Source organism: Hemicordylus capensis, chromosome 4 (genome assembly GCF_027244095.1).
Source record: "Hemicordylus capensis ecotype Gifberg chromosome 4, rHemCap1.1.pri, whole genome shotgun sequence".
Taxonomy (NCBI): domain Eukaryota; kingdom Metazoa; phylum Chordata; class Lepidosauria; order Squamata; family Cordylidae; genus Hemicordylus; species Hemicordylus capensis.
In genome coordinates, this window is record NC_069660.1 from 201,025,332 (window position 1) to 201,053,298 (window position 27,967).

General features: G+C 43.2%; 1 protein-coding gene and 1 long non-coding RNA gene across 6 annotated transcripts in view; one reads left to right on the forward strand and one right to left on the reverse strand.

The window, feature by feature from the left end:
* LOC128324989 (cadherin-6) overlaps positions 1 to 27,967 on the forward strand; it is a 278,253-nt gene that overhangs the window by 56,470 nt on the left and 193,816 nt on the right. For 3 of the 5 annotated variants that reach the window (XM_053250290.1, XM_053250289.1, XM_053250288.1), the window contains exon 2: positions 26,802 to 26,884. The exons of the other annotated variants lie outside the window; for them this stretch is intronic. The gene's annotated coding sequence lies outside the window, so the exon portion shown is untranslated. The remainder of the gene's footprint in view (positions 1 to 26,801; positions 26,885 to 27,967) is intronic. 5 annotated transcript variants of the gene reach the window in all.
* LOC128324994 (uncharacterized) lies at positions 6,558 to 27,791 on the reverse strand. Its single transcript, XR_008307210.1, has 3 exons — positions 27,666 to 27,791; positions 25,539 to 25,690; positions 6,558 to 9,269 (listed from the first exon to the last, which is right to left on the reverse strand). It is a non-coding gene; the product is annotated as an uncharacterized LOC128324994 (long non-coding RNA).

The window sequence follows — 27,967 nt, forward strand, 5'->3', positions numbered from 1 at the left end:
TAGTGGTTTAATTTTTCCTGACTTAGCCAGCCCTGATATGAAAAATGTTTGAGAACCTCCCTTAGAGCTGTCTGCCCCTCCCCCCCACCTCCCCCCCCCACACACGGAAAAAAGAAGAATAAGCAGAAGGTGTTTACAGCCACAATACAGTACTGTGGTAACACACTGAAACTAAAATAGAAAACTCAAAGATAAAGAAAAAGGAAAACAAAATATGCTGTACGAAATGGGAAAGATGGGGGAAAAAATCTGTGATCAAAAAACCATCTGCATGCTAATCTGAACATTTTCAAGTAAAACAAGTGTAAGGAGGGGGGCCACACTGAAAAGAAAACATGAGTTGCAAACCAAAATAATTACGAGTGGAAAAAAAAACCACTGACAAGTTAGAAATAAGGAACAGATTGGATCAGCATGCTTTTCTTCACAACGCAGGAAACATATATTCAGCAGCGTGACAATTATAATTGGGGCACCTAAAAAGTCAAGCAAAATATTTAAACCTGTCTTTTAACAAGCAGATAAACTGTTAAAAGTTCTGACAGTGTAAATGGGGATAACACTAATGGGAAACGTATGCATAGTTTTTATTAACCATTTATTTCCATTAGAGTTATGCCTCTACTGTTGGATATCTCTGGGTTTGTCAGCAGGATATTGGCATGATTTTATGTGGATTCCAGAAGCAGGAGTATCAGAAACTGACACTTGGATGTAGTTTAACAAGCTGCCATGGGCTCTGATACCCCTGGATTCACCAGGCCATTAGGAAGGGGATTGAAAATAAAACTTCTACTATTATTATGCCTTTATACAAAATGGTGGTGCAGTTACACCTGAAGTACTGCATACAATTCTGGTCACCACATCTAAAAAAGGACATCGTAGAACTAGAAAAGGTGCAGAAGAGGACAACCAAGATGATTAGGGGCCTAGAGCACCTTTCTTATGAGGCAAGGCTACAACACCTGGGGCTATTTAGAAAAAAGACGACTGTGGGGAGACATGGTAGAGGTCTATAAAATCATGCATGGTATGGAGAAAGTGGATAGAGAGAAATTCTTCTCCCTCTTACATAACACTAGAACCAGGAGTCATCCCATGAAATTGATTACCAGGAAATCTAGGACCAACACATGGAGGTACTTTTTCACACAACGCATAATCCACTTGTGGAATTCTCTGCCACAAGATGTGGTGACAACCAACAACCTGGATGGCTTTAAGAGGGGTTTGGATAACTTCATGGAGGGCTATGATAATGTCTGTGATAATGTCTATCATCGGCTACTAGTTAGAGGGCTATAGGCTACCTCCAGCCTCAAAGGCAGGATGCCTCTGAGTACCAGGGAGTAACAGCAGGAGGGAGAGAGCATGCCCTCAACTCCTGCCTGTGGCTTCCAGCGGCATCTGGTGGGCCACTGTGCGAAACAGGATGTTGGATTAGTTGGGCCTTGGGCCTGATCCAACAGGGCTGTTCTTATGTTCTTATGTTCTTATGCTCTAGGCCTGGTATAAATACTAATATTCTAGCCTTCTGACCTTCCCTGATCAATCGCGTAACACCAGTATGCTGAACTTCAGCTCCAGCTCAAGTATTTTACCACAGGATCCTTGACCTGCAGAAGATTCTCTTCCAGTCTAGGGTTGGGTACGGCTGCCTCAGTCAGACGGATTTCTTTGGATAAAGGCATAAAGAAGAATAGACTGTTGGACAGGGATGGGGAAACCTGTGTTCATGTTTTGAAACCCAACTAAAAGGTGTTTTCCTGTTATCCTTTATTTCACACACAGAGGCTATTCACATGCGCATGCAAGGCAGGCTAAGGGAGCCCAGCCCGGTTTTGCACGTGTGTGTGAACCACCAGGATCAGGCCCAATCCCGGAGGCACCATGGCAGCAAACCTGCCTTTGTAGCCACCTTTCAAAACGAGGTTCAGGGTGCGAGGGCTCCCCTTACCTCTTTTTTTTTTTTTTTTGGCTGTGTGTGCAGCTGCGGCTGGCAGACTCGGGGAGCCGAGGGGGGATCCACATAATGTACCACACACTTGCACAGTGCACTATTGGAGCTCTAGGGGCAGGGTGGTGTGGGGCAATGCGTACTGGCACCCTGACCCTCGGAACTGCTGGCAGCAGCCAGTGCTCTTGTGGGCGGGCGATCCGCCCACTCAGGGACAGCAGAATGCTCATCTGCAGGGAGGTAAACTCTTTTGGGCTTCCTCCCTGCAAACCTGGTAGCCCTTTCTCACTGCTCATGAGAAAGGGCTCTTAGTTTACTTCAAATACAAAACAGTTCATCTCTAAGGCAGGGGTAGACAATGGGGCTATTCTCATGATCGGGGAAAATTGGGCTAGGAAAGCCTAGCCCAATTTTTCCTGATCGTGAGAACCACCGGGCTCGGCTGCGAGCCCGGTGGTTCTCGAGCGGGTAACCCGCTCAAGTGAGCGCTCCGCAAACCCGGGCTATCTGGTCATGAGTAGCCGCGGCGCGACTCCCCGGCATGGCTACTTGCAAGCAGACCCCCTGGAGGGGAGGTGAAAAGCCGCCTCCCGGCTCTGGAGGTCTCCCCAGTATGCCCTGCGTGCTTGCGCAGGGCATACTGGGGCTTCCGGGCTTCCGTGTGGCCCCTGAGCTCCCCAGCCCCCACTGGCTCCGTCACGGAGCCGGCAATCGTGCTCACATGTAGTGCCATCCTGATGTGCTATATTTTGCTTTAAATTTGATTCAGGATTTTCAGGTTGTGAGATTTTAGTTCTAGTTGTCAACTAGATTCTGAGCCATCATCCCGTGTCTCCTGAGCCATCATCTGAGATTCTGAGCCAGATTCTGAGCCATCATCTCCTGACTGGTAGTAGCTTTCCAGTGTCTTAGGCCTAGATCTTTTCATAGCCTTGCTACTTGGGATCCTTTTAAATCAGAAATACAAGGGTTTGAACCTGGGACCTTCCACATGCTCATGATTGTACCTCATGGCTATATACCTAAAATACAAAATGTTTGCAGTAGTTTGAGCTTCTGTAAGTATTTTATGAGAACGCCAGATGTAACCGTTGCAGACCTTTGATATAAATGTATTGTGCTCATAGGATTTCCTGAATATAATGAACTCCAATTAGGGTTTACAGGTCAACCTTTCATTACAAGGGAACACAGTAGAAACCCCCCAGTATAGTTCTTGAGCCACTTAAGCTTTTAAGCCATATCATTATTATTGACCTGTGTGTCCAATTAAACCAAAAGTCATCAAACTATCGTATGCAACCTCTGTAAGTTAAAGATCAAAGATCAAAACTGTTTTTGCCGAAATATAACTAAGGGCCTTTCTGGATGATTGACTTTTTTCATGCAGTAAATGTACTGTTGCTGCTGATTTACTTTGGGGAATAACAGTGTTGCTCTGCATAATATTCCAAAGATGTGGCAAGAGAAGAAATGTGAGGACTCATACTTCTTCTTCTGCCACTTCTATAAATAAGGGCTAGGCTGTGTATATCTCCTGCATGTTCTCCCATTGCGGAGATAGATGCATTCCTCTTCCGGGAAAATGTGCATGCGCACACACATACACACGCCCTTTCAGTCAAGTCCAGAAAGCTGGAGTGAGAAAATGCCAGCAACTCTTGCTGTCCTCTGTTGCTGCTTCTATGGAAAATGCAACACAGCCCTCTTGAAATCTTTACACAAGGTAGTACAATTGTTGCAGGCTCAAACCACAATACACATGGGGAAATGCTGTTTATTATTTTACTGGTAGTTTGGGTGCGTCTGTGAATGCAGTGTAAAACATGGTTACGTATGTGCCAGTGTATGTGTCAGGAGCTTTTGCTGGCTTAGTGCCTGGGACATCGTCTCTTGGAAAGTACCTCTGATTTCACTAGCGACAAATTTTTAAAAAGCATAAGGTGCCTGTAGTGGCTCTAGGGCTACTATAGCTAGAGATCGTAACATATGCAATTGTCACAACACAACCATTGTGTCTCTAAAGCAGGGTATCTGTACTAAAATGCATTGGGCTTAAACACAGGTCACTTTTAATTAAATCTTAAATCACCAACACCCTTTGGACTTTTCTCTTCCTTTTTTCCACCATTAAGGACAAGCTACACAACTTCCCCCTTGTCATGTCCAAGCCATTTGATGACCTTTTCACAAGCTGTGTATTGTCATTATTAGTAGCTAGAAGCTAAATACACCTCCACTATAACATTCAAGCATGAGGAAATAGTGAACACAAACAAGACCATCCTTCTTGTCCCCAGCAGCAAAGATCTGCCCTGTCATTTCGAGGACCATTTGCTTTTTAAAAAATCGGGTATTTGAAGAGCCTGTGTTACCAGTACCCAGCAATATCTCCATGGTATTTTGAAGTGGCATTCAATCACACTACCTTCCCTTATAGGACAGCTCTGACCCTGAATATCTCCTGTGTAGGAAGACTAATTCCTTTCATAATGGTGGTGGTGATGGTGGTGGTGGTGGTGGTGTGTGTGTGTGTGTGTGTGTGTGTGTGTGTGTGTGGTGGGGGGACTATTATGCTACTAGCACTTTTTGTTATTATCTGGAAAGACCTGGAGGTGTAACAAACTTTTCTCTTTTGCCCATCACTCACGACAATGAGATCAAAGGAAAGGGGACAGAGCAGGAAACATGGGCCAGAGGATTACTGTGAAAAAGGCTCTATATAGAAAATAATAAATAGATAAATTGTGCTGACTTGCCCTAGCACTGAGATAAAGAAAGGCACATAATAGTCTTCTGTGTGGTACTAATTAAGTGGCAGCATGCTAACACTTTATGGGCACTTTTACTTTGGGAAGTTCATTGGCAGAGTTCATGCTTAGCCTGCATTAGATATCAGCTTCAGTCCTAGTATCTCCTGTTAGAGGATCTTGGATAGCAGGACTGGGGTTGGGGTTGGGGGTGGAACCCTCTGCCGGAGATCTTGGAGAGCTATTGCCTGTAAGAATAGTCAGTTCTAGTCTAGATGGAACCATGATCTGCATTAGAATATGGTTGATTCATGTGTGCTAACGGAAAACATGCATTTGAGAAGGGCCAAGGAAAGGCAATTTATGCTTCTTGAAACTTTACATGCCTGCCAAGGCAGGCTCATCTACATTAAGCCAAGCATTTGTCTCCACCAGACTAAACAGTGGCTCAGAGCCTTTGGGGAGAGATCTGTTTTCTGCTCTGGTACTAGTGGTTAGGTTGTATATGGCGGGGAAAGAATTATTATTGGTTTTTCTTTTTTTAACCAAGATTTGATTGCATAAGTGGAGCTGAGCAAAATATAGTACTAAAGATGGATAAGAATGCATGAGAATTAAATTCATGCAGCAAATGTAGACTAAAATGTATGCAGCAAATGTAAACTAAAACACCTTGTCGCAGCCAGGAGGTGTCCTGCGCCTGCAGCCCTTGCAGCAGGGCCTCAGAGTGGTTGAGGAGAGGGGATTAGCATTCACCCGTTGCCTCCTCCTCTGGGCTCTTTGGGTTCAGTGTGGCAGCCTCTCTACAGAAGACTCCACCACTCTCCCTCTAGCTGCTCCTCATCACCAGCTATCTGTGCCCTAAATAGCTGCTGGCATCCTGAGCAACCTCTTTTCCCCTCACTCCGGGCCTCAGCTCTGCTTTATTAGCACCTTTACATTCCCCTCACTGGCAGCTGTTTCTGATCCCTGTATCCCCTCCTCCTGTTCGCCCCCACCCTTCCTTGTGAGAGGCGCCTCACCTAAGGCATTCTCATGTAGCCACCCACCAGGAGCCTCACTCAAGCTCGGCATCTCCACCTGTCTCCGGTTGGCCTAGCCATCCTGCTGCCACTTGGCCTTGTTCCGGCCCCCATTGCTGCCGCTACATGTCTGGCTGGAGCAGTAAGCACAGTGGGGCCGCCCACTGGACACACCCATAATGCAATGCAACTATGAATAAAGTACACATGTGCAATAAAACCTGGGGGTTAAGTGCCAGAATTATAGTGGCACCGAAGTTCATTAGCAGCAGCGTATAGGCAACTAGTACTAATCCAGTGGGTAAAAAGGATTGTTTATGGAAATCTGTAACCCAGCACCAAACTAATGAATTTCTCTGGGGAGTTCTCTGGGAATGCCTCTCGGGAGGGGAGGGAAGTGCCCCTCATTAATATGCAGATCCCCCATTCCTTCATATGAAGAAATCATCATTTACACTGCTGCTCAGTTCATATTTCAGACAAAAATCATGGTTTAATCATGTTTAAACATCTTGATTGAGGCTCCGGCTTGTATGCTCCCTCCTCAATCCCAGTTTCATATCCTAGCTTCTTAGCAAATTGTGGTTACAAGAAGCTAGGATTTCCCAGGTTCAGATGTCACGACAAACTTCAGCTTGTTCAGAACTACTAGTGGTGCACATCTAAAGGGGAGGGAGAAATGCACATCTCACAATTATCAGGCTAAATGAAATAATGATAAACCTTGGTTTCTTGTAACATCTAACCCAAGTCTATGAATCCTTCAGGAACAGGAATGTGCTCTCTGTCTCTCGTTCTGAACAAGCTGAAGTTTGTTGTGACATCTGAACCTGGGAAATCCTGGCTTCTTGTAACCACAATTTACTAAGAAGCTCGGATATGAAATACTAGGAAGAACAATAATTTATCAAAGATGTTTGAATTATCCCACCTTAATCCTACATGAGCTATAAACTTTCTTATCAGACAATCAATATAAGCTATCACCTTCAAAGTGAAATGTAAATGAAATGCTCTCAATATTAAGCAGTTGTTGTTCTGCGTAGTCTTCTGTGCCTTACACCAAAAAGCTTTGCGCCTCCACAGAGACCCAGTTCAGAATGTTCCAAGCTTCTTTTAGTTTAGGTGGGAGTCCCTGCCCTTATACTCTATGCATAAGCACGAGCTCTCCCTCAGCCTTTCTTCGTCTGCTGACAGATCAACACCTTTCCCCACCCCATGGATCTTCACAAAATTCATGGCACTAGTCATAGTTTTCCTTCAAGAGGCAGGTGTCCAACTCTTCCCATAGCCATACAACTGGCTAATTGTGGCAGTCTCTCCTTCAGCATTAGCCGCATCCATAACCACCATCATTGAGTTCCTGGGCCTTATTTTCCACTCTCACTATGCTGAAGTGTTTCTTCCTCCTTGCAGGAAACGAGCATTGCTTACACTGGAAACCAAGGTCGCTTCCACTGCAGCCCCTTCTGCAAGGAACTTGCAATGCCATCTTGGTCACCTGGCCACTACTACACATGTGTAGTACACATGTTCTTCCTCATGCTCACCTTCGCGCCCACAAGTGTTGATTCGATTCAGCTTCGATCATCAGACGGACCCCGCTCATGTTTGACACTCTCTGCAGTGGTGGACAGAGCTCTATCATCTCTCTGTGGGTACACCCTTCCAGTCCCCAAGGCCTACCCATATACTCAGCACAGATGCCTCCAAACACAGCTGGGGAGTGCTTGTTCAAGACCTCTGTCTCAGTGGCCTGTGGCCCTTGACCATAGCTTGTCATCATATAAGCTTCCTAGAGCTTCTCGCAATCTACAAGGCCCTGAAAGGATTCCCTCCTCTCCTCTGTGATTCAGTGGTGACCATACAAACAGACAATACCATGGTGAAGGCCTACATAAACAGGCAGGGAGGCGCCGGCTCCAGGGCCCTCTTACAACTTACCATGACTTATGGAACCATCACATTCTCCCCCAGGCCATGCATATTTGAACCATCACAAACTTAGAAGCCAACACTTGGAGCAGACGATGCACTGACACCCCCAAATGGAAATTGGACAGTTGCATGCTGCTGCCCCTCTTCTGCAGATGGGGATACCCCACTATTGACTTCTTTGCATTCAAAGAATATCCTCAGTGCCTCCTCTTCTGCTCCAGAGGGGATCTAGGGAAGAACTCTCTTGAAGACACATTTGCAGTCACTAGCAATTCCTTCCTCTTCATTTACCTCTTTCCGCCAATACCCCTACTTCCTCACATTCTCCTCAAGATCCAACAAGAAGCACTAGACTGCATCCTCATCACCCCATACTGGCCTCACCACCCGTGGTTTCTGGCACTCCTCCACCTCTTTGCCAGCTCCCATGTACTACTCCCACATCATCCTCACCTCCTCATGCAGTCAAGTGGGCAAATCCTTCACCCATACTTACACAGCCTCAGACTCACTGCATGGAGGATACAGCCTCCTTTCCTGTCCACCTATAACAAATGATCCAGGTTGCAAGGAAGCCCTCCACACAGTCCTCTGACTCCCCGAAGTGGAAACACTTTCAAGCCTTTCTCCTCTCAAGAGTCCTCGCTCTAACCTAACTCACCTGAGATGTTATCTGCTCTTACTTACTTCATCTCAAAGAATCCATCCTCAAGATCTCATCCCAGTACACCTGGTGGCAATAGTTGCCTACATGCCATCCACCTGTCCAGTGTGGTTCCAGAACCCCATGGTCAAATAATTTCTTAAGGGGTTACAGCACAAATTCCCAGATGACCAAATCATGGTGCTGGCGTGGGACATCTCACTCATCCTCTCTTACCTCACAAGTCCACCCTTTGAGCTTTTAGCATCCGTTGACATTCACCTGCTTCCCTGGAAAGTAGCTTTCCTCATTGCAGTCACATCAGCCCAACACGTCAGTGAACTCTGGGCCCTTAGGGTGGACCCTCCGTACCTGATCTTCCATAAAGACAGGGTGGTGTTGCACCGCAATGTTTCCTTCCTCCTGAAGGTGGTATCTTCTTTCCACCTCTCTGAACCATTGGTCCTAGCAACCTTATTTCCTACTCCCCCTGATGGCACAACTGAGACTCAATTCCCTGGATGTTCACAGGGTATTGGCATTCTACATACACTGTACTGCCCCTTGGCGCAACTCTGCGTTGATGTTTGTCTCATTCGTTACTCCTCAGAAGGGTTGCCAAGTTTCAGCTCAGACTTTCTCCAGGTGGCTTGTGAATACGATTGAACTGTCTTACCAGCTTGCATGCATGCCTTTCCCTCTACTGGTGAAGGCACATTCAACTAGATCAGTTGCTACTTGGGTCTTATTCGACTGGTCTGTTCCCCTGGATGTCATCTGTCAAGCAGCAACTAGGTCTTCTCTGCTGTCCTTCGTACAGCACTACACCTTGGACGACCAGGGACGCAGATATGGATCTTTTGGGCAGACTATTCTCCAGTCACTTTTTGCTTGTTCGCACCTCCAGGTAAGCCGGAGCTTGTGAGGCATCCTTTGGTGTAAGGCACAGAAGACCACTAAAAGAATGAAAGTTACAGATAAGCAACCTGTCATTTTCCTTTTTCTAAAAAAAAAAGTATTGATTATAAAAACTAAGATAATGCAGAACCATGTTAATCCAATATTAAGAAAGCATAGTAAAAGTTTTTAAATGTTACAGAAAAGACAAACCTAAAGTCCCTGTGGCTTTTGCAATTAAACTATTTGGTTGTTTACTAGTAAGTAAAACTTTATTTTGGTCGTAGACCAGCAATACAACAATATTAAAATAACAACAACAACAACAACAACAACAACAACATGATAATATAAAATCAGACTACATTTATACGCATTTGGCATATTATATAACAATATTTGGCCACGATATAAATAATATCCGAATTAGGATTAGTGAGTAAATAGTTTAAATAAAAATCCTCTCCACAACCCGGAAAATTAATCAAAAGTGGGGCAATTTGCTGGCGTCTTATGTCTCTGTAATATTCACAATGCAGTAAAATGTGAGCAGTTGTTTCAACGTTACCAGATCCACAAGGGCATAATCTTGATGCATATGGTATACCCTGGAATCTCCCATGAAGCACAGCTGTTGGGAGAGCATTTACACGGGCAAGTGTTAGAGCTCGTCTAAATTTTGGAATTAAGATGCTACTTAAATATGTAGCAGGCTTGAGCTCGGTGCACTGACTGCCTATGTAAATGCTACTCGGTAACTTTGCATGTTCCATCTGCAACTCCACGTCATGGATACGTTGCACAATTTCTCTTCTAGCCTGATCGAAACCTAATCTGATAAAATCATCATGAGAGAATCCGTATAATAGTAATTTTTCTGTAATTGCCGATTTCCATTTGGATTTAAAGGAATCTTCCAAAATTAAATGTACTAAGCCGACTTTCGTGAAAACCAATTTTAACCAGTAAAGTATGATAGATCTCCAATAGCATGATTCAAATCTAACCAGACCCACCTCCCTTCTAATAACAGTATTTGGGACACAACACGGCCGCTGTAATATAGTTCTTATGAACTTAGTTTGAAGTGTTTCTAACGGAGCAAAATTACTAAATGGGCCCAATAGTGCACCATACATTATCTGAGGATACACTTTGGCCAATAGTAATTTTATTGCAACAGGGATGTACGAAGCTCCCCATGAGAAATAAAATGATTTGATTAGATTAATTGATAATTGGGCACTCTGAATAATATGTTTTTGCTGCGCAATATGGGAACCAGATGAGTGGAATACAACACCTAAGTATTTATAAGATTGAACTTGTTCAATTGTATTCCCATTCATGTGCCAAATATATCTCTTTGGCCATTTAGCAAACACCAAAACCTTTGTCTTTTGGTGGTTTACCTCTATCATCTCTCTGTTACAAAACAAACTTAATTGTGCTAGTGCTCGATGTAGTCCTATGGGCGTCTGGGATAAAAGGATCATATCGTCTGCATACAGCAGGACTGCAATGTGTTTCTGTGCCAGTTTTGGAGGATAAACAGCTCACCACTGAGTTGATATAGATGTTAAATAAAGTAGGTGCCAAAATGCAACCCTGCTTTACCCCTCTACTAGTTGGAACATCTGACGTTAAATAACCATACTGGTTACAGTGGACCCGCAATCGAGACTTCTCATACAGTTTATAAATTAATAATAGTAATCTCTTATCTATTTCCAAATCTATTAGTTTTTGCCAGAGCCTGTCTCTTGATATGGAATCAAACGCCGATTTCAGATCTATAAATGCAGTATAAAGTGCAGCACCCGTCTTAGCTGTATATTTTTCAACAAGATAATGGAGGGTCAGGGCATGTTCCATAGTAGAACGATCTGCTCGAAAGCCAGCCTGTTCAACTGCAAGAATGTTCTTTTCTTCAATCCAGTCCACCAGCTTAATTGCTAAGTGTTTAGCATAAATTTTACTAATCACACTCAGGAGACTTATAGGCCTATAATTTGCAGGATCACTCCATCTACCTTTTTTGTATATTGGGACTATTATTGCCACTCCCCATTGTGGTGGAATTTTTGCCGTATTATCGATTTACGTGAACAGTGAGGCTAAAACTGGAACCCACCAGTCTAGGTTAGACAGAATCACCTCTATAGTAATATAATCGGTTCCAGGGGCTCTGCCTTTTTAAAATTGTCTTACAAGACCTTCTAGTTCTGAGCAGGAGACCAAGTCCCATCTCAGGGGATCAGTTGTGTATGCCTCAACATTCACTGTTATGGTGTCATTTTGTCTATACATTTCATGAAAATGATGTTCCCATTTGTCAGCTGGAATTATACAATCAGGTAAAGTGGGGGCTCTTCCTAATGAAGGTGCTACCAAGCGCCAAAAGGTGCTTTGATTTTTCAGTTTGGCCGCTTCTATTAACTCCTCCCCTCTCTGTATCATCCATTGAGATTTCTTTTGTTTTAATAGTCTCTTATATTGCCTCCTCATTATTAGTAAACCCTGTACATTGAGGTTAGTTGTATCATCTGTATATCTATCAAGTGCCTTTATTAACGTACCTTTTGCCTCGTGGCAATCTCTATCAAACCAGGGACGAGAAAGAGCTTTCCGTCCAGTTTTTGGCATAGTGTTAATGAGCATTGGGTGTATTAAGGTTAAGAGACTATCATAGTGATCTAACAGGCAGCTACCATCAGGCACAGATGTCCCTTGAATAATAACATCCTGTAAAAACCGGGCTTTTGAGGAGTTTAGTAAATCAGTAAGACGTGCAGCCTGCCCGGCAGTCCATTTTGCCCTTTGTGGGGCATTTCCCTTTGGTATGCCCAAAGCCCATTCACAGTCCGAAGAATTTCTCCCTCTTAATGTTATGTTCAACAGTAATGGAAAATGGTCACTTTCTGGGCGAGGTATCACTTGAAAGTACCCCACCCATGGTGCTAAATTTCTTGTTACAGCAACATAGTCAATTAATGAATATACTCAGCTGGATAATTATAAGTTGTACCTTATAACTAAAATTGACAATTGCTGTAGTCTTTATTTAGAATAGCATATGCCTTTTTATGGCTTAGCAGCATTAGTTGTGTTTTCCTCTGGAAATTACCTCTCTCTCCACCAAAGGTCAACCTTCCTGCATTCAGAAATGTGGACATTATGATTCAGTGGCTATTTCTGGATGTGTGAGATTAGTTTTGAGGTTGTTTAATTGGAAATGGTTAATTGGCCTTGGTGTTCTATGGCAGAAAAATGACACATCTTAAGTAGAATGAAGCTCCATAAATATTTCATTCCATGCTAATTTTCGTGCTTCCAGCTGAGTTGCCTGAAGTTTTCAAAAAAGCTTTTTTAAATGGCATTAAATACATAATCAGAAAACAGAAAACTGTTATCCATTTGAATTATGTGTCACATGGGGGGTGGGGGATCAAATACAGTCCCTGGTTGTTAAGGCTGGCACTTGTTTCCCTTCCACCCTGAAATTATTTGTGAAACCAAAGTGTATAGTCTCTGGCTTTTGAAAAGCTAATAGACAGATTGCCACTGTTAACTATGGTTTATCTGAAGTACGCAAAGCAGCTTTGAAAGACTGGAGCTCCCTCAAGTGGATACTTATTCAAGCTAGTGAAAAAGCAACATTTATTCACCCGCTTCAGTAAGTATACCCTGCAAGTGAATTCAGAATGTAGAAGAGTTTCAGGCTATAGCATATAACTTTAAACCCTGTTTTGCCACTTTAAAATGTATCCTATGGTATTAAATTCCTAGGTTTGTTGCCTGCTGCTTCCACCTTGTTTTTCATTTCTCATATGCATATACTATTTTTGATGAAATAATCTGTAGTGGATAGTTAGTTAATAGGGCCTGGAAATCCACAGGAGCCCTGAGCTTGGTAGCCAGACCCAGTCTGAGACCAAGCAAATTCAAAAGTGGTTTCCCCCCCCCTCTCTTTTCGGGAGAATGGGTCAATAGCTCAGTTAAGTTTGGAGCTAGTTTCTGTTTAGTGGTTCAGTCTGTTGGAAGCTGAAGAGAAAGCAGCCAGAAAGGTTTGGGGTCACACTTTCTTCCCAAGGCCCCAGTAGGAGGCCTGGACTGAGAAAGCTGAAGAGAAAACTGCAGTCTAAGAAATACTTGAATCCCCTCTTCTTTATAAGGTTTGGAATGCTCTGTGGGAAAGGGGAGGGAAGTTCCCTAGCACCATGTCAATGAGCCTTGAAGCCTAGGGATCACCAATTGTACCTTAGGGATGTGCAGAATATTTTGAGCTCAAAATGTTCTGACTTGAAATGGGCCATTATGAGTGTTTCAAGCTCAAAACAGACACCCTTCAAATGAAGGGCCTATTTCAAGCTTAGAACAGAACAACCCTGTTCCAATTTGGAATGTTTCAAGTGTTCTGAGCGGCATTTTGGGGGGGTGTTTTTCCCTTGCTGACTGGTTTTGGCACTGACTTCTGATTGGCTTGCGATCTCCTTGCTTCCTGGTTTCAATCTCCTTGCTTTCTTGTTACCATACAAAATCAAGTTCTTGGTAGTGGTTCTATTCTCCTCCACACTAAGGATGTCTGCACCTGCATAGACAAACCCTGGGGAACCTTCTAGAGCTATCAGAGCCTGCTGGTAGAGGCCCCACCCCCTAAGTGACATAAGCATCCCCTCACATACCTCCCTGTTACCTGAGGAAAGTTAAAAGTATTTGGGCATTCTCCAAAGTGACAAGATCAAACATGCTGGAGTGAAGACCAAAGTTAGTAAGGAATATATCAGATGAGTAAGAAAGACACTGAAATCCAAACTTAATGGTGGTAACACTATCAAAGCAATCAACACATGGGCAATTCCTGTAATCTGATATACAGCAGGTATTGTTGATTGGATACAAGCAGAACTGGATGCACTGGATCGGAAAACCAGGAAAATAATGACTATCAATCATGCCCTGCACCCAAGAAGTGATGTTGATAGGCTGTACCTGCCAAGAAATGAAGGTGGACGTGGAATGTTGCAAGTCAGACAGTCTGTTGAAGAAGAAAAATGATCATTGGTGGAATACATCAATGAAAGGAGGATGCCTCTGAGTACCAGTTGCAGGGGAGTAATGGCATGTGAGAAGGCACGCCCTCAACTCCTGCCTGTGGCTTCAAGCGGCATCTAGTGGGCCACTGTGCAAAACAGGATGCTGGACTAGATGGGCCTTGGGCCTGATCCAGCAGAGCTGTTCTTATGTAAAGCCAAGAAGAAATGCTACAGGAAGTGAATAAGACAGGACTGTTGAAAATAAAGGAATCAAAGGATGAATACAAAGAACAGCAGATGAGGAATCAAGAAAAATGGCACAACAATTTCATGGTCAGTTCTTTAATGACATACTGTACAATCAAAAGTCAACAATAGCACAACATGGCAGAGGTTAAAGATGGGGACACTGAAGAAAGAAATGGAAGGTCTCATTTTTGTAGCCCAGGAACAATCACTATGAACAAATGTTCTAAAAGCAAAAATTGATAAGACCCAGAAAGACTAAGTGTTGGTTATGCAAGGTAGCGGGTGAGACGGTTGAGCACCTTGTTTGTTGTAAGAAAATCACACAGACTGATTATAAGGAAAGACACAATAAAGTTGTTGTGATGATCCACTGGAACTTTTGCAAGAATTACAAATTGCCAGCAAGCAAGAATTGGTGAAATCATCCGATTGAGAAACTCACAGAAAATGAGGAGGCAAAAATCCTTTGGGATTTCTGAATATAAACTGATAGGCATTTAGCACACAATATGCCAGTTCTGACAGTCATCGAGAAGAATCGGGTTCTGATAATTGATATTGCAATCCCAGGGGATAGACGTTGATGAAAAACAATTGGAGAAAATAGCTAAAAACAAGGACCTTCAGATTGAAATTGAGTGGCTCTGAAAAAAGAAAACAATAGTGGTGCCAATAGTTGTTGGTGCCCTTGGTGCAGTACCAAAAGAACTTGAACACCATCTTGACACCTCGGGCATCGATAAAATTACAACACATCAACTACAGAAGGCCACACTACTCGGGACAGCATGGATACTATGATGATATCTTTAATTTTTCTTTAGTTATCCTAGATCCTTGGAAAGGGCCCAATAATTAAAGTACCAAATCCAGTCAATAACTTCTGGTAGACTGTGTGTAAATAGCATAATAATACTACTACTGCTACTACTACTACTAATAATAATAATAATACTAATATATTATCAGTAAGAGAGAGAAAGAGCCTTTATTGCTTCTGTCACACACATATTGTTTTATTTTATTCTTACTATCTATCTTCTGGTTATATCTTTTGTTCTTTTTTTGCGTGTTCATTTCTTTCAATATACCCCCCCCCCAAATGGCCTCCTGTCTCTCCTCCCACCCTCAGCCTGAGGACAGTATGTATGTATTTGTTTATTTCAGCCCAAGGCCAGCATAAATACAAGAAAAAGAAACAACAACAAAAAAATACATAAAATACATAAAACATTAATACCTTCAAATACCGTATACATGACTAATTTCATTCAAATGAAACCGGTTAATCTGAAATGCACAGCCCGGCATCTCATGCCTCAATCACTCTAAACCAAATCTTGCTTGCTATGAAAATTATTTTTGCTACCCTCCTGTAAACATACTCTGACTTAGCAGTAATCAGAAAAAGGACCTTGTCCCCATCAGAAGGGCAATTAGAATTGTAATGAATTAATAGAGGGGAGAGAAGCTTTCCCTTTAATTCAGTATAAAATCTACATTTCAGCATCAGATGTTCGGTAGTCTCCACCATTCTGGCAGGGGCATAATCTTTGATCATAGAGCACCTTCCCGAAGCGTCCTTCCAATACTGTCAGCTTGAGGACAGTTTACGGCTGTGTCGTGAACTGATAGCCCGGCTATCCTTACAACCCCCGGAGAGAGAGTAAACAGAAAGCAGCAACAAAACTGGATGAAGGAAAATAAAAGGCTCGCAAGGAAAACAGTAAATGAATTAAGTCCCCTGAACTGAAACTAGCTACCCCCCTCTAACAATAACTGAGTAATAAGTGGAAGAAAAGACAAAACAAGGAATGAAACAAGCGAAGGACACAGAACAAGGAATTAAGGGAACAATACAGGAAAGTACAGACAAGACAAACTGGAACACGGAAAAGATATAATTCCAAGAGCATAGTATCTGCTGCCAGTGAAGTTGCAAACAGCAACTCAGCCATGAGAGACTGTTGAATATATATAGCTCAACAGAACCAGGAACCAATCAGGCTTCCCTGAGTCAGCAGTTTGGCTTTCTTCCCTGTTATCTCCTGCACCTGCTTGAGTCCCTCTGAGCCTGCCTCTTGATACTTCGTCTCACTATAGGTGGAATCCCAGGCTCTTCCACATCAGAATTCAAGTCTGGCAGCTGTTGAGAATCCGCAGGTTCCGAGTCTGGTTTCTCTGCCAAATCTTGCTGCTGTGGCTCACTAGCAGGCTAGTCTTCCTGCTCTGAGTCTTCTGATTCCAAAGTCTGAGCCATGACAGGCTGCTAAACCCTGTTTCAAAGCTTGTGTGTCCTGCACAGTGAAGCTTCCAGCTTCAGACGGACACAATAGCTGCCTCACTTATCTAGCGGAGGCTCACAGGATGGACTTGTGCCCTGTCTGCAAGGCTTTCACGAGGCAGGCCAAGAGGAATAGTGCCTCATGTCTGTGGGCACTGTTTTGGGAAAGGGCTTTAACTGTCACCTCAGCCCTTCAGTCCCCTGCCTTTTTGGAGCCATCCTGCTAGCACAATACTAGCGGTGGGATGTCCTCTTCATGAGAGCTTCCTCCGCCCTTACAGGAGGTCTCCATGCTTCTGGTGATGCCCAGGGGCAGCCCACCTGCTGCCTCGCTGGAGAGAGAGGTAGCCCCGAACCTGAAGCCCTGCTTATCAGGTTTGAAGGCTCCTAAGAGACCGACAGCACCAGAGGATGCTGGTGTAAAGAAGCGCAAGAAGAAAAGCATACACTGACCGACTCAGTAGCCACCTACCCAATACCACGGGAGTGAGACCCGGAGGATGAGCATGATGATCCTGACATGGAGGAAGGAAGTAACCTGGTCTGGGATTGCGGGCCCGACAGCTCCAATACCAAGTCAGATGAGATTTTTTGGTACTGGGAGTGGGAAGAGCAGGCTAGGAGGGAGCGTTTCTTCAGGAGCTGAGCCAAGGAGATGCAGCATTATGCTACTGTCTGGTACCAACCCTGCCTCCCTGGCTACTATGACTGTGATTATGGCCAAGCTCCCTAGGAGTATATGTATATGGACCATAGTGCGGCACTTGATTTTAGAGGAAGGTGCTGCTGGAGCCCAAGACAGAGAGAGTGGCCCCCCAAGGTGTCAATGGCCACGTTCACAGACAAGGTCCCACTCACCTAGGGACTCTCAAAGTGACCCAGTTCCCAGAAAGAACAGGAAGGGAAAAGGGGAAACTGCAAGAACTACTCAGCCATGAATCAGTGGGCAAGCAGTCTATCCAGTCTGACCAGAATGTCAAGCCTACTGCCCCTGCTAGTCTGGAAGATATTGCTTCTGACTCTTGAAGAGGATGCCACCTCCTTGACTAACAAGGATCTTTATGTGGTTCCGGGTTCACCAGTGCCAGAAGACACCCTGGATAGGGATAAGGGCCAGCCCTCAGAAGACTATAGATCCTATTTCAAGCAAATCCAGCATATGGCATCTGCCCTGGGGCTGGAGACTCAGCAATTGAAACATGAGGTGTCTGACCCAGTGTTTGGGCTACTTAAGCTATCTACAGTTGCACCAGTATCTTTGCCGCTGCTCCCTACCATCCCAGAAGTGGTTAAGGCCACCTGGACCAAACCAGCGTCCATCCAACCTACATCCAAAAAGTTGGAGAATCTGTACAGGGTCCACTAATCAGATGTCCGATACCTTTTTCTGCACCCCTAACCAAATGTGTACCAGTGTGTAATAAATGGTGTGAATTGGTGCTAATGGTTGATTCATCTGAGTATCAAATTTGAGTTGCAACGTTCATTGGATTCCTGGGTCAATCGTGCACAGGAGCACCACGCATACTGTCAGATGTCCTCTACATTTCCAAGAACTGTCCTTGCTGTGGATTAGCACTAGCTTGCCAAAAGTGTGACCTTCTGCTTGGTACAGGCAGGGAGCAGCAAATACATGCAGCAATTTCAAATGTATACCATTCACCTAGATGGTCATGTTACCCTAACACCTGTTACAATATGATATGTGATATGAAGAGCCAGCGTGGTGTAGTGGTTAGAGTGCTGGACTAGGACCGGGGAGACCCGAGTTCAAATCCCCATTCAGCCATGATACTAGCTGGGTGATTCTGGGCCAGTCACTTCTCTCTCAGCCTAACCTACTTCACAGGGTTGTTGTGAGGAGAAACTCAAGTATGTAGTACACTGCTCTAGGCTCCTTGGAGGAAAAGCAGGATATAAATGTAAAAATTAAAAAAAATGTGGGGAAAGGATAGCATCACCCTCAAGCTATGACAGATTTTATTCCTTTGGCTATATAATTTGATATTTCTCCTGTTCTACAGGAAATAAATTTGATAAATAAATATCTTTTCGCCCAAGCTTTCTCAGCTTCCTAATATTCTTGGGTTTTAATCTTTGGTTTATTTTTAAATTGTTAAATTGTTTTTAAGTTTTTGTATATGTTTTTAACTGGTTTTATGTTATTGTAAACCACCCAGAGATGAAAGTTTGGGGCGGTGTACAAATTTGATAAAAAATAAAGTTTCAAGGAGCTAGGTTTCTAAGCCCTGGAAGAGGAAAAAGCCTAAGAGAGAGAAAGATTCACCCCTCCAAATGTTAAAACATGGAACACTCCCAAAGATGTATGCCCCAGAATAATTCAGAACCGCATACATCAAAATAAACAAAATGCTGTCAAGCAGCCCAAGCTAGCATAAGAGGGAGAACAAAGAAAACACCTTGTTAGTGTTCATAATCATACAAGATTGTGCCTCCTAAGAAGAGCATAGTTAGGAAAAGAAGTGAATTCAGTAATGTAAAAAGAGTCCTACAGGAGCAGACCACAAGGCTGTTCTGACATGCAGGCAAACGCCCTCGTGGACGGGTACCAACACGTTTGTCCACGTGTGTATCAAATATTCATGTTTCAAATGTAATGTGTAAATAACTGTCCATATGTATAGATAGACCAACAATTGTGTTTACGTTGTACACAAATTTGTATGCATGTTAAATGTAATATGTGAATAGAGCTATTGTCTCTGGACATGGAAATTCCATTTAACTGTCATGGTCATGGCTACTAGCCACTGATAGACTTATTCTTTGTGAATTCCTTAAGCCAGTCAAAATTGCCATATCTTGTGCTGATAAATTCCACATTCACTAAATGTTGTATAAAGAAGTACTTTCATTTGGCTATCATGAATCTACTACCAATCAGTTTCGTTGGGTGACTCTGAGTTCAAGTGTTAGAACGGAGAATAAAAACAAAAAAAGCCAGTGGCACAGAACAGCATCAAAAATGTATTAGTACTCATCCAATAATGAAGATGCCTCTTAACATTTATTCACACTCTTGTAGGCATAATAGCCTCAACATTAAATAATGAAATCTGTTTCCCCATGACATTGCAACCACCTTTAAGCACAGACAAGAATGTAACTCTTGAATGTTTTCTATTATTATTTTTTTCTTCCTCCCACCAGGTCCATCCTTACTCAAGTACAGAACCATTTTCTTAACAATGTGCAAAAAACGTCACTTTGTTAAATGTTATTGAATGGAAAACACTGTTGTTTATAACTGAACTTCTTTTTCCATTGTGAATCAAATTTAAATTCTTGCCCTAGCGTGCCTGACCTGTGATTAATTTCAACCCTGGATTTTTCTTATATTATTTTTGTTTCCAAACAAAATATGTCACGTAGTGTACAAAAGCCTATACGTTGAGTTGTTGGCATAGGCAGATGGGTCCTTGAATGCATGGAGAATGGGCACAATGATGGGTCTGAGTCAGTGGGCATGATTTCAGCCTCCCCCCAACAACATATATCTTTAGACACATAGAATATATGGCCTACGGGCCTACTGAGACTTGACAAATTCACAATGTTTATGAACAGACAGCAATTTCATATCACTTCACTTTACCTCAAAGACAATAGCTCTATTCACATGTTATCTAAGAGAGTTATTCTTGTAACTCTATTCACATGTTATCTAAGAGAGTTATCTAAGAGAGCGCCTTCTTTTTCATGATCCCCACCACACGTGAAGATCATCTGAGGAGGTCTGTCTCCAGTTGCCACCGGTTCGTCTGGTGGAATGCACTCCCGGCAGAAATTCATAATTTGAGATCATTGCTGTCCTTCAGGAGAGCCCTTAAAACCTACCTATTTGGGCTGGCCTTCCAGGGTTTTAAATGATTAACCGTTTTAATTGTTGCCCTGATTTTCAGGGCTTTTAGCTGTTTTATTGGTTTTATTGTGTTTTAATAGTTTGATTTTAATTATTAATTTGTTTTAATTGTTTTTACCATGCTGTGAACTGCCCTGAGCCATTTTGGAAGGGCGTTATATAAATCTAATAAATAAATAAATAAATAAATGTTATATTCGGCACTCGTATAATCTGTGTACATCTGTGCACAGGTACAATTATTCACTATTACACTAACTGCTAGTGCTAAGCCTGGAGCAAGCATGCCAGACTAATGTTGTGTAAGCATGTGTGCAGTTGTGCAATAGTTTGATTTCAGTGGGAACTTTGGCACAAAAGAGCTCTGACACAATCCCTGTTTTTAGCACAGCTAAACCATCCTCTTGCATTACTTACAACAATGCTCATTTCGCATGCGGTTCCTTGCTCTGGATGTCAGCCAGTAGGTCTAGAACACATTGGTTCATGGGATGAATTAATTAGCTTACTCCAGTGATGGCTGAATATGATGTGTTTAGTTCTTAACTAGAAAAACAAGAATTGCTCTTGTGATTAGTAGATGTAGATAAAGGCAATTTTAATTGGAGCATTTACTCCCTGCTGCAGTGAGGAAGCAACCTGCCTGGAGAGCAGGAGAGTGTTGATTTGAATCCCTGCTGATGTGTTTCCCAGAATATGGGAAACGCCTATATTGGGCAGCAGTGATATAGGAAGGTGCTGAAAGGCATGATCTCATACTGCATGGGAGACGGCAATGGTAAACCACTCCTGTATTCTACCAAGAAAACCACATGGCTCTGTGGTTGCCAGGAGTCAACACTGACTCAATGGCACAATCTTTCCTTTTTCTTCCTTTTCATTACTTCATGAGTATATGTATATATACTTCTGTATATCTGAGCATGTCATACTGATGGCATAAGGAAATGTTTTTATACATTTAGAAAGCCAAAAGGTCAAATCTCCCCTGGCACATTAACAAAACTCCTTGACAACAGTGTTCCTTCTAAGGTTTGTGCATGTGCACACACTCACAAGGTTTTTTTTTAAAATGACTGCTCAGTTAATTTTAGATCTCACTCAGGTTGAATCAGGAAGGCCCCCCTCTCAATATATGTGTGCACACACTGCCTTGATACTGCCGCCCTGAACAAAACTCATTCCGCACAGAGATGAAAAAAATGAGAGGGACCACTGCTTGTCAGTGTTCTTGGAAGTGGTGAATAAGTAAAGGTGTTGGGGATTTGACAGCAGATGCGTAGCTGCTTTACCATCATGGAAATATATGTATTGACTATTAAGCAGGACTGTGAGGACGGCGTTTCCATTTTATTAACTCGAGAGGCCTGTGTAGCTGCATTGGTTGTGGAAAAGCTATCACTTGCTTCCATTCTTAGTGTTTTCTTTTTAATTGATTCTATTCTATGCTGACCCCTCTTTCTCACTGTGATGCATAACTTGTGTTCTCTTGTCTCCCTGCTTTCCCCAATGTCTTTCTTTATCTCTCTCTGTTAACTGCCCTTCCTTTTCTCATACCACTATACTGTATATGGGACATGCTGTCTTTTATGTCTCAGAACCCCCTAGTGCAGCCTCTTGCTATGCACCATGATATGTCATCAGCGTCCCCATTTCTAAGAGGGGTGTTTTTTTTAACTTCCATGTCTCAGCCATATATCCTCTTTTCTCTTTTTATTCTTCAGAGGTGTCTTTGTAGTCATGTTAGCCCCTTTTTTCTCGATCCACCAAGAGGAATGCTCTCTTTCTTTCCACACCACAAGATAGCTCTTCACTCCCAAGTCTATTTATTACCTCCCTCTTTTTCTTTCCCTGTCCATCTTTTTGCACCCTCACTTCTTAGTCCTTTTCTTTCTTTCTTTGCACACACCCCTCCATATACACACCTCTGATTTTTCTTGTTGTTGCTTGTTTGTTTGTTCCAGCTGGTGTTGTTTCTGTTTTGGTCCACTTTCCCCCACATCTCATCTCTGCTCTGTTCATTGAATCTGGCAGCAGTCACACACAAGGCTTTTTACTCTCTCAGCAATTCACACAGTCAATGAGTGAGTTCCAGACACAGTAAGCAGCATGGCTTGTGGATTGCAAAAGACAAGAAAAACTGCATGCCCTTCTGAATCTGGTGAGGGAGGAGCAATGCAGAAGTAATGATGCAGAGTCTGCAGACACTCTGACAGTCTCACTGCTTTGAATAGGCTTTGAACAGGTCTTGGGCCCCCCTTTTCCATTACAGCTTTTGTCCTTGCCACCATTGCCCCAGTTTGGAGAAAGGGCAATGTGGATATGGTTAGGAGTCACAGCATCGGTCTCCTCCTCTCATCTGACTTGGGGCATCTCACATCCCAGTGATGCAAGAAGGAGTTGTACTTCATTGGTTCCTCACACTGCAGTGGACTCTAAGGGGACCTTAGATGTTCCCACAAAGAAGTAGGAAAGGGCCACAAACAATGAGATATTTGAAATGTTCATTGTCACATCAAAACTCGGGGACTGCGATAAACAAATGCTACCTCAAACACATTGGAATATTGTATAATTCTGACAGGCTGATATGCCTGGCATTTTGCATACCTGAGGCTTTTAAATAGATGCTAATTAATTGTTCAGTGCTGAGCAAGTGGTTATCAACTACTCATTTTGACTGATCAAGAGACATTTGCTGAGCTCATGCACACAGACCAGAAAAAGGAACCAAATCGAAATATCTCATTATTATTACAGGAATTTGCATTAATTTATTATTAATAAATATATTATTACAGGCGGTAATATGTAATGTAAATTTACATATTTCCATTAACCCTTAGAAAAAATTGGGGTGGATTGTATCCCATTTGAAAATTCACACCGTTGTGAATTGTACTGCTTATGTTTCAATTACTGAGCATGGGAAAGTTATGTTACCCTTTGTTACAGTTCATGTTATGTTTCTCCTATGTTGTTCATGTTGTAATGAGTCTTTTTATATTGTAATGGGTCTTGTCATACAGTATTTAAAAGCAATGGGATACATTATGCCCTGAAACCATTTCTGTTCTAGTAATGCCAGTAACACTGGGGGTGACATGTACCCAGTGCCTTCTTTATTTTATTCCTTCCCATTAAAAAATGAATAGTAAATAGGGATGTGCACGGAACTGGTTCAGAGGCCCCCTAATAGTAAATAAGGTGTTGATTTCTTAAATTGCAGTTGGTGTCATGCATTTATAGTCTTAAAGAGTGCTTACAGTATTACGACAGCATTTGGTGCATAGTACTTTCAGTTTCTCATGAAATGTAATCGGGCTTATTGATACCCCAATATCCATCTATCTATATATTTAATTCTTAAATGTACCCGTCGCTAATCTCATGTGTGGCAGCTCTCGCGAGAGTTCACAAACGAGCTGCTGATTAGCAATGGGAACGGGAGGAGAAGTGGTGCACCAGGCTTACTGGCTGCGCAGGGGAAGCGGCTGCCATCAGGCTAGCAGGTGGCCGCTGATGAGAAGCAGCCTGGCCACCGAGGGAGAGAGAATAAAATGGGGCTGGGGGTTAGAAAGAAATGAAGATGTGGGAGGAGAGACAGGGAGAACTAAGTGCGCAGATGCTCTGTGCCAGGTCAGCTAGTATTAATTAAAATGGCATTTTTAGACTGTGTTACAAAGGGTGGTATGGATGAAACACCATAGGATATTTATTTATTTATTTATTTAGCATAGTTCTATACCGCCCCAAACCTGCATCTCTACTTAACCTCATTAAGGTTGATTCTGACCTGGAAAATGGAGTTGCAGAACACTGAACACAAAGTCTTATGATCCACCCTCCAAACTTCTCAAATGGGGTCTGATTCTTTCTCATGGGAATGTATGGCAGCCATGTATTTATGTGAGAGAATGTAAAAGGGATGACCCCAGTTTGGGGAAAGATCTAATTTTGCCCTGCATGCATGATTGCATATTAAATTCACCAATGTGAACTTTACATGATTAAGGTGGGAACTAGAGATAAAAACAATGCAGCAGCAGGAGGAGGAGGAAGAGGAGGAATCTCAATGAATAAAATATGTAACAACACAACATTTTGTCATTTTGTGGAGCATCAAAACATAAGTATTAATTCCTGCACCAGCAGATAAGAGGTGAAGCATCATATGAAGCTACCCGGTATCCTTTGTCCTGATTAGCAGTGGCTCTCCAAGGCCTCGCTCATATACCTGGGAACCTATACCTCAGAGGTTGAACTGTGCACCTTACACACACCAAGCATATACTCACCTATTATTCTATTGGAATGTGCACGAATTGCAATTGGTGCACAGATTCAAAGCTCAACCGGGGCACTTTTAAAAATGATATCTGATCCTCTGCTGCTTTCTGCAGCTACCTGCTGCAGCAACGTACCCCCCAGTACCCCTTGTGTGGTGCTGGCACAACAGCGGCAAGCACATGGCCTCTGCACATGTGTGACAACCATTTGCATGGTCAGCAACCATGCCGATCATGCACATGGCCACTATGCATGCACAGAGGCCATGTGTGTGCTACTGACACCACACGAGGGGTGCTGGGGGCACACCACTGCAGCAGGAAGCTGTGGCAAGCAGCAGAGGAGCAGGTATCTACGTGTTTCCACTTTTAAAGGTGCTCCAGCTGAGCTTCGAATCTGTGCACAAATTGCGATTCGTACACATTCCGATTAAGCTATATTAATACTTACTTACACAGAGAAATGTCACCAGCTTTCTAGACAAGCTCCTGTTCTGCCATCCAGATCCTCTTTATTCTTGTTGAATATAGCATCCCAGGAGTCAGACAGAACATCCAGGAATAATGACTAGAGCTAGGAGACTTACCTGGGATAAAGTCTCATTGAATCCAGCTGGATTTACTTTTGAATTGGCATGTGTAGGCTTGTGCTGTGAATCTAGTTCCTTCTGTGATACTAGTAAGACCAAAACGTTATCTGAGTCCAGAGAATCAGGGCCACAACCCAGGAGCAATATACCTTTGAAAGAATAAAGCATTTAGTGGTTTTAGTTTAGAAAAATAATACAACTAAAGGGAATGTGGTAGTGGTCTGTACAGTTATGCATGGGATGGAGAGATCTTCCCGCTTTCATAATGCTAAAACTTGGGGCCTCCCAATCAGTGTTCCTTGTAAGGCCATTGCAGCTGAGGATTATGGGAGTTGTAGTCAACAACAGCTGGGACTCCATTACAGGGAACACTGCACCCAATGGCATCGATGGGAAATTGGTTCAAAACACATGAAAGGAAGTATGATTTTATACCCATGAACCATTAATGAATGAAATGTGGTACCGCAAGATGTAGTGATGATGACTAGCAAAAAATTCCTTTAAAACAAGGATACACATCCACAAGGAATTTGTCCAGTCACTGCTGGTGAGGGCAGAGAGAGGCACTTTTAAAAGTAAATTAGAAGATGTTTACCAGTGGTACTGGCACTCCTGCAAACTGACTCGAGCAGCAGTGCTCTGCCTGGCACCCTGCACGGTGGGGCACTGCTCTGGCACTCACCTGGCCTCTTTGCATGCACAGGTGAGTGCCAGAGCCGCGCCACCACCATGCCAGGCACAGCTCCGCTGCTTGAGGCAGCTTGCTGGAGTGGTGGTGCTGCTGGTAAGCACCTTCTAATTTACTTTTAAAGGTGCCTCTCACCACCCCCCACCCCTGGTACTGTCCACACTGGTCACCACTGGACAACTTCCTTGTGACAATTCCTTGTGACAAGGAATTCAGTTCCTTAAGAGGAGGAATAGACAAAAAGGAATAAACAAGGACCAGTGCCGAATAATTGTGACAGGTAAATGGGACCTCCATGTTCAGATTCAGTATATCTCTAAAAACTACTTGATGAGGACACGCAACAGGGGAGGGCTCTTTTTTTCGTGCTCAGCATGTAGGCTTCTGTCTGTTTACTGCTAGAAACGTGCTGCTGGGCCAGATGGACCTTTGGTCTGATCTAGCAGAATTTTCATTCCTTAATCCTTAATGATAATGATTTATTTATTCATAAAACACCTAATATACATGTTCTTACCAGTTGGGGACAAACAACAGGGTTATGGATCTGATACTTATATGTTTTCCAGAAGCATTTGGCTGTTGTTGGAAACAGGATGCCAGAACAGATGAATGCCTGAGCCCTCTTCAGATGTTCGAACAAGTAGTTCTGGTAAGAACTAATCCGCCAATGTTCCTTTAACTATCCCTACAGCTGTAGCAAATTTGGTTCAGATTGGTTAGGCGGTTTATAAGTTATCCCAATTACGCCTCAGATGTTCATGCATCTGCTATCCTCAGTTGGAGTGGATTATATCATTACAAACTATCGCAGTGAGGTGTCCCTATGTGTCTCTGCAACTGTTCTAGATTTGGTTCAAATCAGTTAAGTTCACAAGTTAGCCCACTTGTGCCTCAAATGTTCATGTGTCCACCATCTTGAATTGGACTGGATGACATCATCACAAACTATGCTGTTGAGGTATCCCTAGGTGTCACTCATTACAGTTGTACCAAATTTGGTTCAAATGGGTTAGATGGTCCCCAAGTCTACCCACTTGTGCTTCAGACGTTCATGCATCTTCTGTCTTGAATTGGGGTGGATGACATCATTTCAAACTACACCAATGAGGCATCCCTATGTGTCCCTACAGTTTTACCAAATTTGGTTTAAATCAGGCGGTTCACAAGTTATCCCACTTGCACTTCAAACATTTACGCGTCTGCCATCTTGAATCAAGGTTGATGACATCATCACAAACTACGCTGTTGCGGTGTCCTTACAATTGTACCCAGTTTGGGTTATATTGGTCCAGGCATTGTGAAGTTGATGGGGACACGGACACACGCACACACACACACACACACACACACACACACACACACACACAAGCTATTCAGACGAGCAGAAAATAGGGTTACCCCCCCGAAAGCAGATAGAACCCTATTTTTACCTCATAGCAAACAGATGGGCACATGCTGCAAACCCGGCAGGGAGTGTGAGCGACACATGATTAACTTTTTAAGGTTCTCTCTAGCCCCAGGTAGCATTGTTGGTCCTCCAACCATGCCCCTCACAACAGCAGTCCCCTGAGTGGACGGGGCAAGCACGTGACCCAAGGAGACCACTCAGAGGGCGCCAAGCTGCAGTCCCTCTTTGCTGCTCCCTGATTGGTAGCCTCAGTTAACCCTTTCCTGGCAACTGCAGCACTGTCAAAGGCATTGAACTCCATCCCCATGCCCAAAACACCCTGCT